The following is an 18,193-nucleotide window of genomic DNA, read 5'->3' as shown; positions in this document are numbered from 1 at the left end:
ACGTCCTAGATACTAGACGACTCAAAACATTCCTTACCAATTGAATTCTTAGGAAGGATATTGCCATAGTCAACTTCAAATGAGTATATCTCTTGTTGAAAAACAAATTTTTGAGCTCATGAACCACCAACAGATATATAATTGAATTAGATTTCCAATGATACCAATTTCACCCAAATCCGATAGCGAAACAAAATGTTATACCCATTTTACTACAGCATATCAGCCTAGAAACTAAGTGATGACCTGTCTGATGGCTTATCACATTTCTGATGACCTGTTTGATGGCTTATCATATTTCTGACGACCTATCTGATGGCTTATCAGCCATGTCGTCAAGCTTAGATAGCAACCCATCAATTCTAGATCCTAGGTGATGACCTGGACTGACGGGCTATTACAAATCTGACGGCTTATAAGCCTTGGTTGTCAGCCAAAAATTTTAGCAACTGGGAAGTGGTTTTGTTGGGGTATTTTTGATTTTTCCTTCACATTCCATGACTTAAATCATCAAAACCACATACATAACCATCATAAATTAGTTTTAAAAATCCTTAAATCCTCTCTACTCTCAAAAATAAAAAAATTAGGATTTCCTCTCAAGATGAACTCCCAAGAACAAGATTCAAGCTCTTCTTCAAGGAAACCAAGAAATTATCATTTCCAATTCATGAACCTTCAAGAAAAGACATTCTCTTTCAAGATTCAGGACTTTGAGGTATGTTAGATGTTGATTCTTGGGTTTCTTTCACTCAAGAAGTTCAAGAATCCTTTTCTAAATACAAGGTAATATATTTATGAGATTGTCATGATTTTTGTAAATAGAAATTGAAGTTCATGTTGTTGATGAGTTTTAATTCATGACTTGATTTTAAAGATCAAAGCTTTGATCCTACTATGTGATGCTCATGATAAAAATCTCTTCAAGTTGTATGATATTCATGTATTCATGATAATTAAGTATAAAATCTGTAGTATAACCAAAGCATGCTGCCCATATGATAGAATGCTTAAGTAAAGAGAATAGTGCCTTTTTAGTATGTTAAGCATGAAATCCCCAATTATGTGTTAACTAGTGCATGCCAAGTATTTTTTGAAATGCCTTAGTGAATGTATTATGATAAGTTCCATGCATTGTTATCCATGTGTATTCCTTATTGAACAACTATAAGATATTAGTATGCATACCCTATACATTTACATGTTTATGACATTCAAGTGATTGACGAGATATCGTATGGATTGTGTTGTGAATGAAAGTCTATAGTCATTATATCTAAGTGTGGTCCTATTTTATTTATTTTTGCTATCGATTCCTAGGGGTATTTATACCTGAAAACTTAGTTGCTTGTCTAGAGCCGAGTCAGTCTCAAAATAATCTTAGTCGTGCTATGATCCGTATAATTCAGTCAGTAACAAAACATTAAGGAAATTTTGTAATCTCTGTACAAGTTCAATCCAGTCTCAGAATTCAGTCTAATCAAGCTCAGTACTCAGTTCAGGATTTAGTAAAGCTTTAGTAATTCATAGGACTTAGTCACATTCAGACAGAAAGTAGAATCCATAAGTATTTCATCAGATAACGAAACCAAGTAAACTCAATCAGATTAGTAAAGAAATATGAACAATAACAGTTTTTGCTCAGTCTAAGTTAAGTTAAGAATCAGTTCATAGTCCTTCAGTTGGGAGTATGAACTAGAACCGAGCGAGTACAGGGATGACGGCTTCCCCGTTAGAGAGGTAGAGTCATTAGTAACAGTCCCTGAACTCTAGAACTGCATAGCCATCGTAGGACCAGGAGTCACCTGTTAGATTAAGGGTTAACTATCATACTGCCTTAGTCTTGACTTCCTGTTCAGAGTCACCTGTTAGAAAGCCTTGACCATAGCAGAGGTCATTACCCATGGTACGGTATTGAGACCCTTCCAGCTGGGCTTAAAGCTTGGACCCCACTAGATTTGATTTGGAGCATTTCAATTAAGTGAGAACTCCCACAGTTACAGCCATCGTTTCATTCTCAATCTTCAGAATAGAAATTCAGAAATTTAGGACTGTGAGATAGTCACTCAGCTTAGTAAGGAACTTAGATAGTTCCACAGATTCATAGACCACCCGCTATATAGGACTGGTCTTAAATAAATTACGTCAGTATCAGTACCAATAGATCCAAAGATCACCCGTTAGATAGTCCTAATCTCAATCTTAGGTAATCATTATCACTATCAGTAGATTCAGAGATCACCCACTAGATAGGTTTGATCTTAAATTTCTTCAATCATTGTTCTTATCAGTATTATTAGAAATAACCCACTAGATAGGCCTGATATTTGATAAAGTCAGTTAGCATCAGTACACTCAAATTTTAGTTTTAGTAGATTCAGATAGTCAGAATATCAGTATGTTCAGAAACCTCAGATTAACAGGATATTCAGTATCAGTTATAGATTCAATCCTAATTTTCTCAGTCACATTATGCATAGTATGTTCAGTAGTTACAATTTTTTTATAAATGCTAATCCAGCTCTTGCATACCATTCAGTTAGTTATTGATCATGCATATAGCCCTTGTATTTAGCCTTACCTCATCTAGAATGCCAGTATATTCCAACATACTAATTTCTTACCCGTTTCTTGTGCTATGATGTTTAATATCATAGGTTCCGGCACACGAGATCCAAAGCATCCATAGCAATTCAGTTTCAGTCAGTTGCAGTAGACCCAACAGTGAGTCCTCTTCATTCGAAAATGATCTTCATTTCATTATTATATTAGATTCAATTTATTTTAGTAAATGGAGTAATTTGGAAACATGTCCCATCATTTCCAGAGTTCAGATAGTTAGAGGCTTTTTGAACAGATGTATAAGTATTCAGTTTTAGCTTTATGTATTATAGATGTTTTGAACCTTACGACAAGTTTTCACCAGTTTTTTGCATTTATTATATTATATTATGAAGTGCTCAGGTATAGATATCAGTAGAGGGTTAGCTTGTGGTCCTTTGAGATCATGAGAACCTGTAGCATTTCATTATAAAATGTCGGGGCGTTACAAACTTGGTATCAGAGACTAAGGTTTAATAGAGTCCTAGGAAGTCTAAAAGCCACATCTAGTAGAGTCTTATACATAGGTGTGTTGCGCTCCACATTTATGTACAAGAGGCTAAAAGATGTTTTAAGGAATAGTCTACCTTCTTTAAGTATTCATGTCATGTGAGTGAGCATGAGCTCAAGCTAATCCTCAGTCTAATCCATCTCTTTCTTCCATTTCCAGAGTATTCCTCCTCACAAAGCCAATTCCCATAGGGATGATAACCATCCACCTCAGCCCATAGATTCTTCGAGTGAAAATGTGTCACATGCAGAGTTCCAAGTAGCTTTTCAGGCACTAGCCCAAGCTGTAATGACTAATGTTCAAGGGAATCATCAGGATGCATCCCCACCTCAGCATCTTGGGGATTCAGTCGTACCCAGGTTCAAAAATTTCTTGAGAATAAACCCGCCAGAATTTTTTGGGTTAGTAGCAGGTGAGGACCCACAACTTTATCTTGAGGAGGTAATGAAGATCACCCAGATTATTTATGTTTCTAAGAAGGAGATTATATAGTTATCATCCTATAGGATGAAGGATATTTCTCATGATTGGGTAGTGATGTGGATGAAGAGTAGAGGGAAGGATGCAGCCCCCATGACTTAGTAAGTATTTCAGGATGCCTTCTTAGATAAGTTTTTCCTACTAGAGATGAGAGAAGCTAAGGTAGAAAAGTTTATGAACCTAAGACAAGGCTCTAAGACAGAAAAAGAGTATTGCCTTAAATTCAACTAGTTATCTAAGTATGATCCTGACTTGATAGCTGACCCAGAGCAAGTATGAGTAAGTTTGTGACTAGTGTATCCGGGTTGGTGTTGAAGGAGTGTAGAACTTCTATGCTCAATAGAGACATGGATATTGGTAGGTTAATGATGCATACTCAGTTGATAGAGGCAGATAAATTTTTTTAAAAAAGAGATCTAATAAGAGATCTAAAATAGGTAGTTACAGCTTTTATCAGGCACGGTCATAGGGTTGTAACCGTTCTCAGCATAGCCAGAAGTTTTTAGTGCCAGATCTATCCTCATCTAGTGAACCTGCACCAATTTTTGAGGATGTCATTCATGATGGGGCGCCAGACTTAAAAACCCAGGGTAGTTCCAGCAGTGTTCGTACCTATCCACTTTATGGAGAGTGTGAAAAGAATCACCTAGGTGTGTGTAGAGCATATAGTTGGGTATGCTTTGGATGTGGTAAGACAGGCCACAGGATGCAGGAATGTAGTGTGCTAGCTCGGAGGGGTAGAGAATTCGATCAGCAGGGTGCCACATCTGGTACCAATAGTGATTAGCGTCAGAACAGACTTTATGCACTTCAGGCTCGCCATGATCAAGAAAGTTTCCCTAACATAGATTCGGGTACGTTATGAGTCTTGCATCTTCATGATATTCATTGTTCGGTCCTTTTCTCCTATTTGAGGTTAAGTTTTTAGCATGACTTCGTTAGTAGAACCAGTAAGTTAGTTTAGCAATCAGACAGTCAGATTTGTATAGTTTTTTCTCATCTTTTCATGTAATCATGCTATCAGAAATCTCAAGCATGTAACCATTCCAAGATAGAATATTCTAGTAGTTTTGAGTATAACTCATTTCATGCGTCATGCATAGATTCAGATCCCAAATATTTATTTATGAACTAGTTCATAGGTTCCTTGTGCATCTCCTCAGTTTTCTCAAGTACTTCGGTGAAGTAAGTGTTCTTAAAGGGATATATTGTCCCAAGGGGGAGATACCCTATAACTGCCTGATTTTTTCAATTTCTAAAACCCATTCTATTTTATGCTCAGATTCTTATTACAAGCTTTGCATTAGTTATCATAGTCAGGCATGCTTTCAAGAGTCAGTTGATTCAAATTTTAATGCATTTGATATGTATGTACAGTAGAAAAGTTCAGTACATCAGTGTATCCAGTCATGCATGCATGAGAGCAACTCCGTCTAGTATCCATGCATCAGATATGCAAGTTAATTATGAGAATTCAACTTATTAATAGTTTCAGCCGTGTATCCAATACATCAGATATGCATGTTCAGAATAAGAACTCACAATATCATTAGTTCCAGTTGCATAGTCATATTTTAGATGTTATCATCACTCAAGTAAGATCAGAAAATCAATACTCTTAGCCTAACAAGCGACATTCGAGGACGAATATTCTCAAGGGGGAGATATTGTAATACCCCGAGATTCCCAACAAATAATAGAATCATTCTTCAAGCTCATGAAAAATAAATTCTAGTGATTTGGTAGTTTTATGATAAAGGTTGATGTGTATTAAGGTCTCAAATACGTCCTAGCTATTAGAAGACTCAAAACATTCCTTATCGATTTAATTCATGGGAAGGATATTGCCATAGTCAACTTCATATAAGAATATCCCTCATTATACTATGAATTTTTTATCTCATAACCCACCAATAGATATATAATTGAATTAGCTTTCCAACGATACCATTTTTTTCCAATCCGATATTGGAACAAAAAGTTATACCATTTTACGACAGCATGTTAGCCTGGAAACTGAGTGACGACCTGTCTGATGGCTTATCACATTTCAAATGACCTGTCTAAAGGCTTATCATATTTCTGATGACCTATCTGATAGCTTATCACATTTATAATGACTTATTAGCCATGTCATAAAACTTAGATAGCAACTTATCAATTCCAGCTCCTAGGTAACAACCTGGGCTGATGGGCCATCACAGATCTGATGGCTTATCAGCCTTGGTCGTTAGTCAAGAATTTCAGCAACTGAGAAGTGATTTTGTAGGGGTATTTTGGAATTTTCCTTTACGTTCCACAACTTAAATCATCAAAAACACATACATAACCATCATAAATCAGTTTTAAAAACCCTTAAATGCTCTCCACTCTTAAGAATAAGAAAATTAGGGTTTCCTCTCAAGATCATCTCTCAAGAACAAAATTCAAGCTCTCTTTCAAGGAAACTAAGAAATTATCATTCCCAATTCAAGAACCTTCAAGAAAAGACATTCTCTTTCAAGATTCAAGCCTTTGAGGTATGTTAGATGCTGATTCTTGGGTTCCGTTTACGCACGAAGTTCAAGAATCCATTTCTAAATTCAAGAATATATACTTATGAGATTGTCATGATTTTTGTAAATAGAAATTGAAGTTCATTGTTGATGAGTTTTAATTAATGATTTGATTTCAAAGATCAAAGCTTTGATCCTACTATGTGATCTTCATGATAAAAATCCCTTCAAGTTGCATGATATTGATGTATTCATGATAATTAAGTATAGAATCTTTGGTATAACAAAAGAATGCTCCCCATATGTTTGATAGAATGCTTAAGTAAAGACAATAGTCCTTTTTAGTATGTTAAGCATGAAATCCCCAATTATGTGATAACTAGTGCATGCCAAGCGTTTGTTGAAATGCCTTAGTGAAAGTATTATGATAAGCTGCATGCATTCTTATCCATAGGTATTACTTATTGATCAACTATGAGATATTATTATTCATACCTTATACATTTACATGTTTATGACATTCAAGTGATTAACAAGATATCGTATGGATTGTGTTATGAATGATAGTCCATTATCATGATATTCAAGTGTGGTCCTATCCTATTTATTTATGCTATCGAGTCCTAGGGGTATTTATACCCAAAAACTTAGCTACTTTTCTAGACCTGAGTCAGTCTCAAGATAATCTCAGTCATGCTTTGATTCGTAGAATTCAGTCAGTGATAGAACATTAAGGAAATTCAGTAATCTCAGTACTAGTTCAATCAAGTCTTAGTATTTAGTATAATCAAGCTTAGTACTCAGTTGATATTTCAGTAAAGCTTAGTAAGTCACAGGACTCAGTCACATTCAGAAAGAAAGTAGAATTCATAAGTATTCCATCAGATAACGGAAGCAAGTGAAATTAGTTAGATCAGTAAAGAAATATGAACAATAACAGATTTAGCTCAATCTAAGTTCAGTAAAGAATCAATTCAGAGTTCTTCAATTGGGAGTAGGAATTAGCACCGAGTGAGTGCAGGGATGATGGCTTCCTCGTTAAAGTGGCAGAGTCATTAGTAAGAGTCCCTAAACTCCATAACTGTGTAGCAAGCGTAGGACCATGAGTATCCCATTAGATTAATAATTTACTATCATACTGCCTTAGGCTGGACTTTCTGTTCAGGGTCACCCGTTAGAGAGGTTTGATAATAGCAGAGGTCTTTACCCGTTTCATGGTATTGATACCCTTCCAGCTGAGGTTATAGGTTGGATCCCACTAGATTAGATTTGGGGCATGTCAGTTAAGTAGAACTCCGATTGTTACAGCCATTGTTTTAGTCTTAATCTTCAAAATAGGAATTCAAAAATTCAGGACTGTCAGATACAATCACTTAGCTTAGTAAGGAACTTAGATAGTTCTACAGATTCATAGTCCACCCACTATATAGGCCTAGTTTCAAATGAAGTAAGTTAGTATCAGTACCAACAGATCTAGAGATCACCTGTTAGAATGACTTGATCTCAATCTTAGTTAATTATTATCACTATCAGCAGATTCAAAGATCACCCACTAGATAGGTTTGATCTTATATTTCTTCAATTATTTTTCTTATCAGTATGCTCAAAGATCACCCGCTAGATAGGCCTGATCTCTGATATAGTCAGTTAGCATCAGTAAGCTCATATTTCAGTTTCAATAGATTTAAATACTTAGAATCTTAGTATGTTTAGAAACCATAAATTAACAGTATATTTAGTATCAGTGATCAGATTCAGACCCAGTATGCTCAGTCATTGTATGCACTGTATGTTCAGTAGTTACAGATTCTCTATGTATGCTAATTTAGCTCTTGCATATCATTCAGTTAGTTATTGATCATGCATATAGCCCTTGGATTTAGCCTTACCTCTTCTAGCAAGCTAGTACATTCCAACATACTGATCGCATATCTATTTCTTGCGCTATGATGTTTAATATGATAGGTTCAGGCACACGAGATCCAGAGTATCCATAGCAGTTCAGTTTTAATTAGTTGCAGTAAACCCAGCAATGAGTCCTCTTTATTCGAGGATGATCTTTATTTCATTATTATATAAGATTCAGTTTATTTTAGTAGATGGAGTAAGTTGGGTACATGTCCCATCCACTTCAGAGTTTAAACAGTTAGAGGCTTTTCGGACAGATGTATAAGTATTCAATTTTTAGATTTATGTATTTTAGATGTTTTGAACCTTATGGCAAGTTTTCACTAGTTTTCCACATTTATTATATTATATTATGAATTTATCATGAAAAAATATCAGTAGAGGGTTAGCTTGGGGTCTTTTGAGATCATGAGCACCGTGTGGCATTCCGGTTATAGAATGTTGGGCTGTTACAGTTTGAAGCACTTTATGGAAGGAGATGTAAATTTCCTATTAGTTGGTTTAAAGTGAGTAAGGACATAGTGGTAGGGCCTGACTTGGTATTTGATACCTTAGATATAGTTCAATTGATCAGGGAAAGGCTTAAGACAGCTTAGAGCCGATAGAAATTGTACGCAGATGTACATAGAAATGATCTTAAGTTCATGATTGGTGACTTTGTGTATTTGAAAATCTCTTCTATGAAAGGAGTGAAGATTTTTGGGAAGAAGCGGAAACTAAGTCCTCGATATGTTAGTCCTTACCGAATTCTTAGTTATTTCAGAAAGGTAGCTTACGAGCTTGAGTTACCTTCAGACTTTGCTTCAGTGCATCCCGTGTTCCATGTCTCCTTTCTTAAGAAATTTAAAGGTGACCCACCAGTCGTAGTCCCAATAGAAGGCATAGATATCTAAAACAAGCACTCTTATGAAGAGATTCCAGCTGAAATCTTTGATTATCAGATTCACGAACTGAGGAACAAAAAAGTTCATTTAGTCAAAGTACTTTGGCAGAATTAGTCCATTAAGGGAGCTACTTGGGAAGTAGAAGTAGACATGCGGACCAAGTATCCTCACCTTTTCTTTGCAAACTCAGACTCAGGACAAGGTAACAGGTTTCCTTTGAATTTACTCAGTCTCGTGTTCAGATATAGCTACCAACTTGGTATCATTTGATATTGCATACTTAGTCATTTATTAACAAATTAGTTCAGTTATGTACTCATGCATCAAACATCCAGAATATAAGTTCAGCTTATCAGTAAACCTAGTTATGCATTCATGAATCATATTCAGGTATGTACTAATGCATCAGATATGCACATTCAATATGATAATTCAGTATATCAGAAATTTATATCATGAAATCATACTTCAGTTGTGCATGTCTAGTGTCTAAATCCAGTCTATCAATATTCTCAGTTTAATTAGTCTCATTCGAGGATGAATGTTTTCAAGGGGGAGATATTGTAAGATCACAAAAAATGCTAAGCTCAACTTGGTCTTTTAAACTTGCTAAGGGTCCCAGACTTTGAAAATTCTAGCTAAGTATTAGACTTAGTTTTATTTTGGCCTTCGTAAGTTGGCAACTCCATTTCACAACTCTTATGACCTTAAAGTATCAATCTTTAGATTGATTCATGATCAAGGATTTCCATAGGTATTCTCAAATGAGTTTCGGATTTTTCAGACCGCTTTTGAACCACGTTTAGGAATCCAAAATAGTGTATTGACGTGATCTCAGCATGACATAGCGGCCATCGCGCCGATCAATATTTCTCCTTGGCTCTCAATGGAAATTTCTAGCGAACCTATACGGACTCGACGTGATGCATTGGCTATCGCATCGATGCCAACAACATGGCATGTCGTCCTATGAGCCAAAAGTACAGATTTTAGTAATTAAAAAGCCGCGTTCTCAGGGGTATTAGGGTATTTTTCCCACCCCTATTCAGCCCTAAAACATGAGATTCAGTCTTCATTGAGAAAAATATACTTACTTTCTCTCAAATTTCTCAAGAACAAGAACCCTAAGTGATTTAATTTCAAGGCCAAGGCTCAACTATTTCCACCATTGGTCTTTAGGAATTTAGCAACCAAGTTATGTCAAGTGTTCATCCAAAGGTTCCCTTCCATCCTTGGAATTCAAGAAGCCCTTTTAACTACAAGTTTATGAGTTTGATGAAGTTCATGGTTGAATTTAAATGTGTTCATGGTTAACATGTTAATGGGGTTTCTACTTCATGATTTACTACAAGATTCATGTGAAATTGATTGATATGTGTGCATTATCATGCAAAACCATGTCGAAACCCTTGAAGTTATAAATGTGAAATTGAACTATGATGTGTAAATATTGTTTTAGTGTCATGTGCATAGATTATGTCCTTGTTATGCAAGTATTTAATAGAATGTCCCTATGAATGAATGATGATCAAGTTGTTATTTTTCATGTTTCATGTTTTTACCAAGTCATATAATTTATGCTATCGAGTCCTGGAGTTATTCAATACCCGACAATTTAGTTGTTTCCTAGGGCCATGGTCAACCACAGAATAGTATATTCATGTCACGATTGGTAGAATTCAGTCAGTTAATAGAATTCAATAGTATTCAGTCAGCCCATGGAACACAGTGAACTAAGTTCAATTTAGTCATACAGTATGATTATAAATAGTTCATTCCAACCTAGGACATTCAAGAATCCAGTCCAGTGTCTATTCAGTTTGGAGTAGGATTCTGCATCGAGTGAACCCACGAATAGGGACTCACGTTCTAATATAAGGTGTGATCCTTAGAAGAAATCCTTTTGTTCCAGAATTATGTAGCTAGCATAGGTTGAGACATCAACCTACCAGTTGAGGGTTGATGAGGTGATCTACCTACTAGTTAAGGGTACCACCATTCTCGTTCAGAGCACTGGCCAGATGAGGGTAACTCAGTTTGTCTTTACCCATGCTACTATATTAACACCCTTCCAACTTGGGTTACAGATTGGACCCCAATCAGTTTAGGTCATTTCATTTATATGATTACTTCCCGCAGTCTTAGTTTTAGATTCAATCTAAGAATAGAACTCAGTTCAGTTCTACAGATTCAGGACTGGCATATATAGTCACTTAGTGCAGTATGAAACTCAACACAATTTTGCAAAATCAGGATTGATAGATACAGTCATTCAGTTATCAGTAGTGTAGTATTAGTAAATTCAGATATTAGTTAATTGTTATTCAAACTTAGTATTCAGTCTTACCCCAATCTCAGTTACATTTTATGCATTAATGCATGTAATCTTATTCAGTTATATTCATGTCCTTCAATCAGTGTTGTTCATGCACATGAACCCATGCATTTCAGCCTACCTCACTTTGCATACTAGTACATTCAAAATACTGATGCATACCTTTCTGTTATGTTATGATATTTTATATCATAGATTCAGATGTGTGGGTTCTCGATCATATTTAGCCATTGAGATATTTAGCTAACAGAGTTAGTGGTAAGTCCTCTTTGTTCTAGGACATGATGATTCTTTTAGTTGTTCAACTTATTTTAGTAGTTCGGATTTAGTTGGGGACTTGTCCCATCAACTCTATATTTCAGACAGTAGAGGCTTTCAGACTAGTGTATTTTTTCAGATAGATGTTTTAGTTTTTAGTATTGTTTTACCGTATTCAGTTTTATTATAGTATTAAAGATTATGACATATTTTCTACCTAATTTCCACATAATTTCAGTATTACTATTCAGTTATTGCAGCAGGTATCAGTCATAGGTTAGCTTGTGGTTCTTCAGGATTATGAGCACCGTGTAGCGTCTGGGGTACAAACTCGGGGTGTTATACTTGGATCCTTCCTCTGTCAAGTTCTGAAGTCCGGATATATCAATTAGAAATGGCCTAACATATTATGAACAAATCAGAGGATTTTTCCTACCCCAAAAGGATCCAAAGATCCTTTAGGGTGCATTTGCGGAATGTAGCATCACACTACTTTAATTGATCAACACACTTCCAGCTACTTTTATCTTGGATTTTAGGGTGTCTTACAACTGCAGATGTTTAAGATGACTAAGTTTCTGAAATTAAACCTTCCATCAACATTGTTTGAATCTTTTTTTCATGGTTAAGAACTTCAGTGTTTGAAGAAGGATTCTCTCCAAGCACGGCCAATACTTAATTTAAGAAAAAATATTAAGGATTAACATCAAGGTGTATTTATAGTAACAAAATAATCACATTAGTTTTTAGAAATGATCTCAAAAAATGAGAGAATAAAAAAAGTTATGTTACATCCTTTTTCAGAAAGATTTGAACAACCTTGATAGATCTTTCATGTTATTCGTGAAGGATAAGTTGTTTATTATTGCAAAGGAATAAAAAATTCAAGAAGATGTCTTTCCTTCACCCACGTTAAGCTCTAATTTTTTAGCATGTTCGTCTTATTAAAAGATAAAATAGTAGTCGGTAGAACACTTAAAAATGTTTCACATTCAAGAACATATTATGTATCTCTGAGGGATAGAACCAGTTGCGTTGCCCCAATTCTTATCATGTACTATGTCAAGCTATAGAAAAAACCTACAAGAACTTAGATATAGTAGAACAAAACAAATAATTTAGCAAAAGATACTAAACAGAGTCATTAAGGTTAAAGAAGGAATTAATTTAGGAATAACAACATATCTGGCAAATTGCTCATTATACTTACAAAAGGAGGGAAGATGTACTTGTTCTCCAATTGCACATACAAACAAACTTTACAAATGAGTCTAATTTATTCATCTAGCATAATATGGTGGTTTCCCGTCTGACAATCACTTACCAATACAGAGTGAAAAGCTAAGCGGTTGTTGATAGTTTATGATATGAGTGTTTTGTATCATCTGAGCAAGCCCAATATAGTGGTAGATGCCCTTAGTATATTGTCTATGGGTAGTGTTGATCATGTTGAGAATGATAAGAAGGAGTTGTTTCAGGAGGTTCATCACCATACTAGATTAGGTGTTCAGTTTGTTGATTTAGCTAAGGGTAGTGTTTGAGTTCAGAATAGTTTTGAATCTTCATTGGTTAATGAAGTGAAACAAAATAAAGATAGGGACCCCAGTCTAGTTAAGTTGAAGGAGTCAATCAGAGATCAAAAAGTAGAGGTTTTCTCCCAAGGGGAAGATGGTGTATTCAGTTGCCAGGGTAGACTGTGTGTGCCGTGTATAGATGATTAGAGGTAGAAAATTCTTCCAGAAGCGAATGGTGTGCGTTACTCAATTCACCCAAGAGCTACTAAGATGTACTGTGATTTGTGGGAAATCTATTGGTGGAGCAGTATGAGAGGGATATTGCAGAGTTTGTAGCTAAGTGTTCTAATTGTTAGCAAGTTAAGGTTGAACACCAAAAGCCTGGTGGCACTATGCAGGAGTTCAATAATCCCACATGGAAGTATGAAGAGGTGAACATGAACTTTGTGATGGATTTACCTCATTCACATCGCCAGCATGGTTTGATTTGAGTCATTATGGATAGGATGACCGAATCAGCCAATTTCTTGCCAGTCCATACTTCATATTCAATCGAGGACTAGGGCAAGCTCTATATTGGAGATTTGTTTAGATTTTATGGATTCTTGCTATCCATTATTTCAGATAAAGTTACTTAGTTTACCTCTTATTTTTAGAAGGCTTTTCAGAAGGGTGTTGGTACCCAAGTTCATCTCAGTATAGTCTTTCACCCTCAGATAGATGGTCAGGCAGAGAGTACCATTCAGACCATAGAGGACATGTTAAGAGCTTGTGTTATTGACTTTAACAACATTTGGGATGATCACTTGTCATTGATTTAGTTTATTTGTAATAACAACTATCAATCTATTATTTAGATGGCTCCATTCAAGGTTCTATATGGGAGGAGATGCAGATCTCCTATTGGACGGTTTGAGGTAGGTGAGACTGTGTTGATAGGTCCAAATTCAGTGTTTGATGTATTGGAGAAAGTTTAGTTGATCAGGGAGAGGCTTAAGACAACCCAAAGCTGATAAAAAACTTATTCAGATATGAGGAGAAAAGATCCATTTAAGGCTCTATATGGGAGGAGATGTAGATCTCCTATTAATTGGTCTGAGGTAGGTGAGATTGTGTTGATAGGTCCAGATTCAGTGTTTGATGCATTCGAGAAAGATCAGTTAATTAGGGAGATGCTTAAGACAACCTAGAGCTGACAAAAATCTTATACAGATATGAGGAGAAAATATCTTAAGTTTGAGATTGGATATTTTTTATATTTAAAAATCTCTCCCATAAAGAGAGTGAAGAGATTTCGAAAAAGGAAAGCTCAGTCCCCGATATAAAGGCCCTTACAAAATATTAAACCATTATGAGAAGGTAGCGTATGGGCTTGAGCTATCTACAGATTTGGTTTGGCATTAGTGCATCCAGTCTTCAATGTTTCTTTATTAAAGAAGTGTATTGGTGATCCAATTGTTGTTGTTCCTTAAGAGAGCTTAGATATTCAGTACGACCTTTCTTTCGAAGAACTTCTAGTTGAAATCTTAGATCACCAGATTCACAAACTAATGAACAAATAAGTTCCCTTAGTCAAAGTTCTTTGGAGGAATCAGTCCATTGAGGGAGCTACTTCGAAAGTAAAAGCAGACATGCATACCAAGTACCCTCACCTTTTATCTGCAAACTCAGACTTAGCTCAAGGTAACATGTTTCCCTAGAGTTACTATTTTTCATTGTCAGTTCCATGACATACAATGTTCACATCATTGCATACATTCATGGATCAGTTCAGTCAGTCTTCATGTTTTAGACTCAGTCATGTAATTATGTTTTCACTTATACAATCTTAGTACCTCTGTATTTTCTTAGCTTAATCAATCTTATTCGAGGATGATTGCTCCCAATGGGGAGATATTATAATACCCCATAATTATCTTAACTCAATTTAGCCTATAGTAAATGTTTAAGAGGCTCAACACCTTAAAATTTAGCGAAGTGGTGGGGACATAGTTTAATTTTTGGCCTCTTAACTCTGTTGATTTTTAAAGTTATCTTTTCGACCCTGATACATAAGTTTTTGAGTTGATTCATGTTTAGGGGTGTATGTAGCATGTATCAGGTAAGTTTTAGATTATTCAGATGAGGTTTGGACCATGTTTGAATTTCCATACCAAACGGTGATTGGACTGTATTGTGGTGAGTATAGGGATGGAGGGGTCACCGCGTTGCAGTGAAGTACAAAATGGTAATTGTTAGATTCCAGCAAGTCACCATGATTGCACCGCGTCGCAGTGGAAATCGTGATGAAAGCCTTGCTGCATCATGGTGAAAGCTTAATCTACATTCCAGTTATGAATATTAATTTCAAAAAGGTAGTCTCATCTTTTACCATGGCCCCAATCCATAAAAACACGGGATTTATCATCAGTTAACGCATTATATGTGCTATTTTCATAATTTCTCTTTAAAATAAACCCTAGCCATCACCCAAATTCATCAAGTTCAACTATTATTTCTCCAAGAAAACTCAAGAATTCAAACTTAATCACTAAAGAGCGATTAAGAACGTCAATTCTCTTGCAAGATTAAAATCTTAAGGTATTTTAGATGTTCATCCATGGGTCCTTTTCACCTATGTAGTCTAACAGTCAGTTTTCAAGTTTAAAGATTTGATCTTTACATGTTATTATGAATTATATCCATGAACTTCCATAAATTTTTGACTTTATACCATCTTTACATGTGTTTTCGTTGGAATTAGTTCTTGACATATTTGTAGGATTAAAATTGCATGTTATATCCTTAATCCCTAACTTTAGTAATGAAATTATGGTACTATCATGTGGTTTAAACTGTCTCCATGTTTTAACTTATGACCCTCAAGTGTTTGGTGAAATGCCTAAGTAATGATTTTGGGATAATTCTTACTTATTATAGTTTAAAATGTTGTCACGTGTTCTTATTGATTTTGCTATTGAGTCCTTGGGGTTATGAATACTCGTAATTTAGCTATTCACATAATCTTAGTAATTTTAGAATGGTTTCAGGCATATGTGATTATTATTAGTTCAATCAGTTATCTTATCAGTCAAGTTTAGATTAGTTCAGTGTTCAGAGTTAGTTCAGATGGGAGTAGAATTTAGCACCGAGCAAATCGAGAAATGGGGGTTCACCTGCTAGTTAGAGGTGTGACCTTTAGTAGCAGCCCTTGCGCTCTAGAACTACATAGTTTGCATAGGTTAGAGATATTAACTTGCCAGTTAAGGGTTGACATATCTCTCACCAGTACCTGCCAGTAGTGGGTGACTCTTTAGTTCTTCAAAACTTCATTTCAGTATATCCACGTAGCTAGTTTTAGTACCTGTGGCATGGTACTGACATCCTTCCAACTAGGGTTACAGGTTGGACCCCAATTAGCTTATATTGGGGCATATCAGTTAGATGATACCTCCCAAAGTATCAGTTCAGTAATTAGTTTAGAGATTAGTTTTCAGGCTCGCTTGACCATGGAATACAATTATTAGTTATTCAGTATAAGTGTTTCAGTACTTCAGTTTACAGAATATTTCAATATTATTTTATATTTTTTGTGATACACCCTCAGATTTTACAGTTTTCACATGTACTATTGCATTAGTTATCTCATGCTAGTCATTCAGTCTCATTTGTTATGTTATAATGTCTCTTATCATTGTTTTTTATGCTCAGGTTCTCGACCATACTTAGAAATCCCAGTGCATCAGCATTGGTAGTAGTGGTGAGTCCTCATACTTCGAGGACCGATGATGCCTATGTCAGTATTTCCTTTCAGTTTAGTAGTCAGCCGAAGCTAGTTGGGGACTTGTCCCATCAACTCCATAGTCAGTAAATTTAGAGGCTTTTCAGACTAGTACAGACAGATAGTAAGTTTTCAGTCATTATTATCAGTTGCCTTATCCGTACTGACAGTGTATTTCAGTCATTTTAAACTGTAACTCGGTATTGATTTTTAGTTGCTAAAAGCCTTATAGAATTTTTAGTTAAATTCAGTACTCATAGAAGGTACCAGCTCATGGGTTAGATTGTAGTCCTTCGGAGCTGCAAGCACCACATGGCATCTAGGGTGTACTCTTGGGGCATTACAGTTATATATTCTTAGTGAATTTTAAGGTTGATTACGAGTAGAATAACTTAGACTTAATTATTAATATTTTTGGATTGGATGAGAGTTTTGGACTCGTAAGGTAGTATTTTTATGACCCTTTTAGAATCCTATTGCCATCTCTCTAGATTGAATTAGTTTATAGTATGAAAGTGTTATAATGCTAGGTTTGGGATGTGGTTCAAGTGTTGGAATCTTGGTTAGTGCGATTGACCTTAGTTGGGCTAGTCTAGTAATCTTGAAACCTTTTCTTAGTATAGAATTGACATAATTGCCCATATTTCTAGATGAACTTCTTATTCTTGGATTGGTTATTGATTACTTGATATCTACAAGTTGAACTACATACATTAGCCTAGTTTTGGGTGTAGTTTGTCTAAATATGGAGATTGAAGATTAAAGTAGGATCTTCCAGCCCACTCAGGCCAAGACTTGTATTAGCTCTTGTGGGCTTAGTTGTGGATAGTAGGCCCAGTTGAGATTAATAAGCCTTATTTATGAGATTTACTTGGTGAATTTATAAATTGTGATTATTTTTGTCAGATTATGATTAATGAACTATTGAGATGTTAATTTCCCTTCGATGTGATATTGGACCTTGAGAGATGTTATTTCTTTTTAGTTATGATATTTGGCCCATAGAGATGCATTTTTCTCCTAGTTATGATATTTATCCCATAGAGATGCATTTCCTTCTTAAATATGATATTCAGCCCATAGAGATGCATTTTCCTCCTTGTTATGATATTTGGCCCATAGAGACGCATTGTTCTCTTAGTTATGATATTTGGTCTATAGAGATTATTCCCCTATTGGTCGTGATGTATGACCTATAGATATGATATATTTAATAGAGGTGATATGATTTGTTTAATAGAGGTAATATGCTTATTGATATTATTCTTCAAAGATGTGATATGCCTCCTACATGTGAGATGATTATAGATATGTTACGGCTTTTAAATATGATTGTTGATATGAGTTTTGGATATATATATGGTCTTAAGGCTGTGATTACATTGTTGTTATTATTCCAAATATATTATTGGGTTGAGGGTCAGGTTATGGTATTGGTTGGATATTC

Source organism: Capsicum annuum, unplaced genomic scaffold (assembly GCF_002878395.1).
Source record: "Capsicum annuum cultivar UCD-10X-F1 unplaced genomic scaffold, UCD10Xv1.1 ctg1001, whole genome shotgun sequence".
In the NCBI taxonomy this organism is placed as follows: Eukaryota; Viridiplantae; Streptophyta; class Magnoliopsida; order Solanales; family Solanaceae; genus Capsicum; species Capsicum annuum.
Note: the sequence above shows the minus strand (reverse complement) of the source record.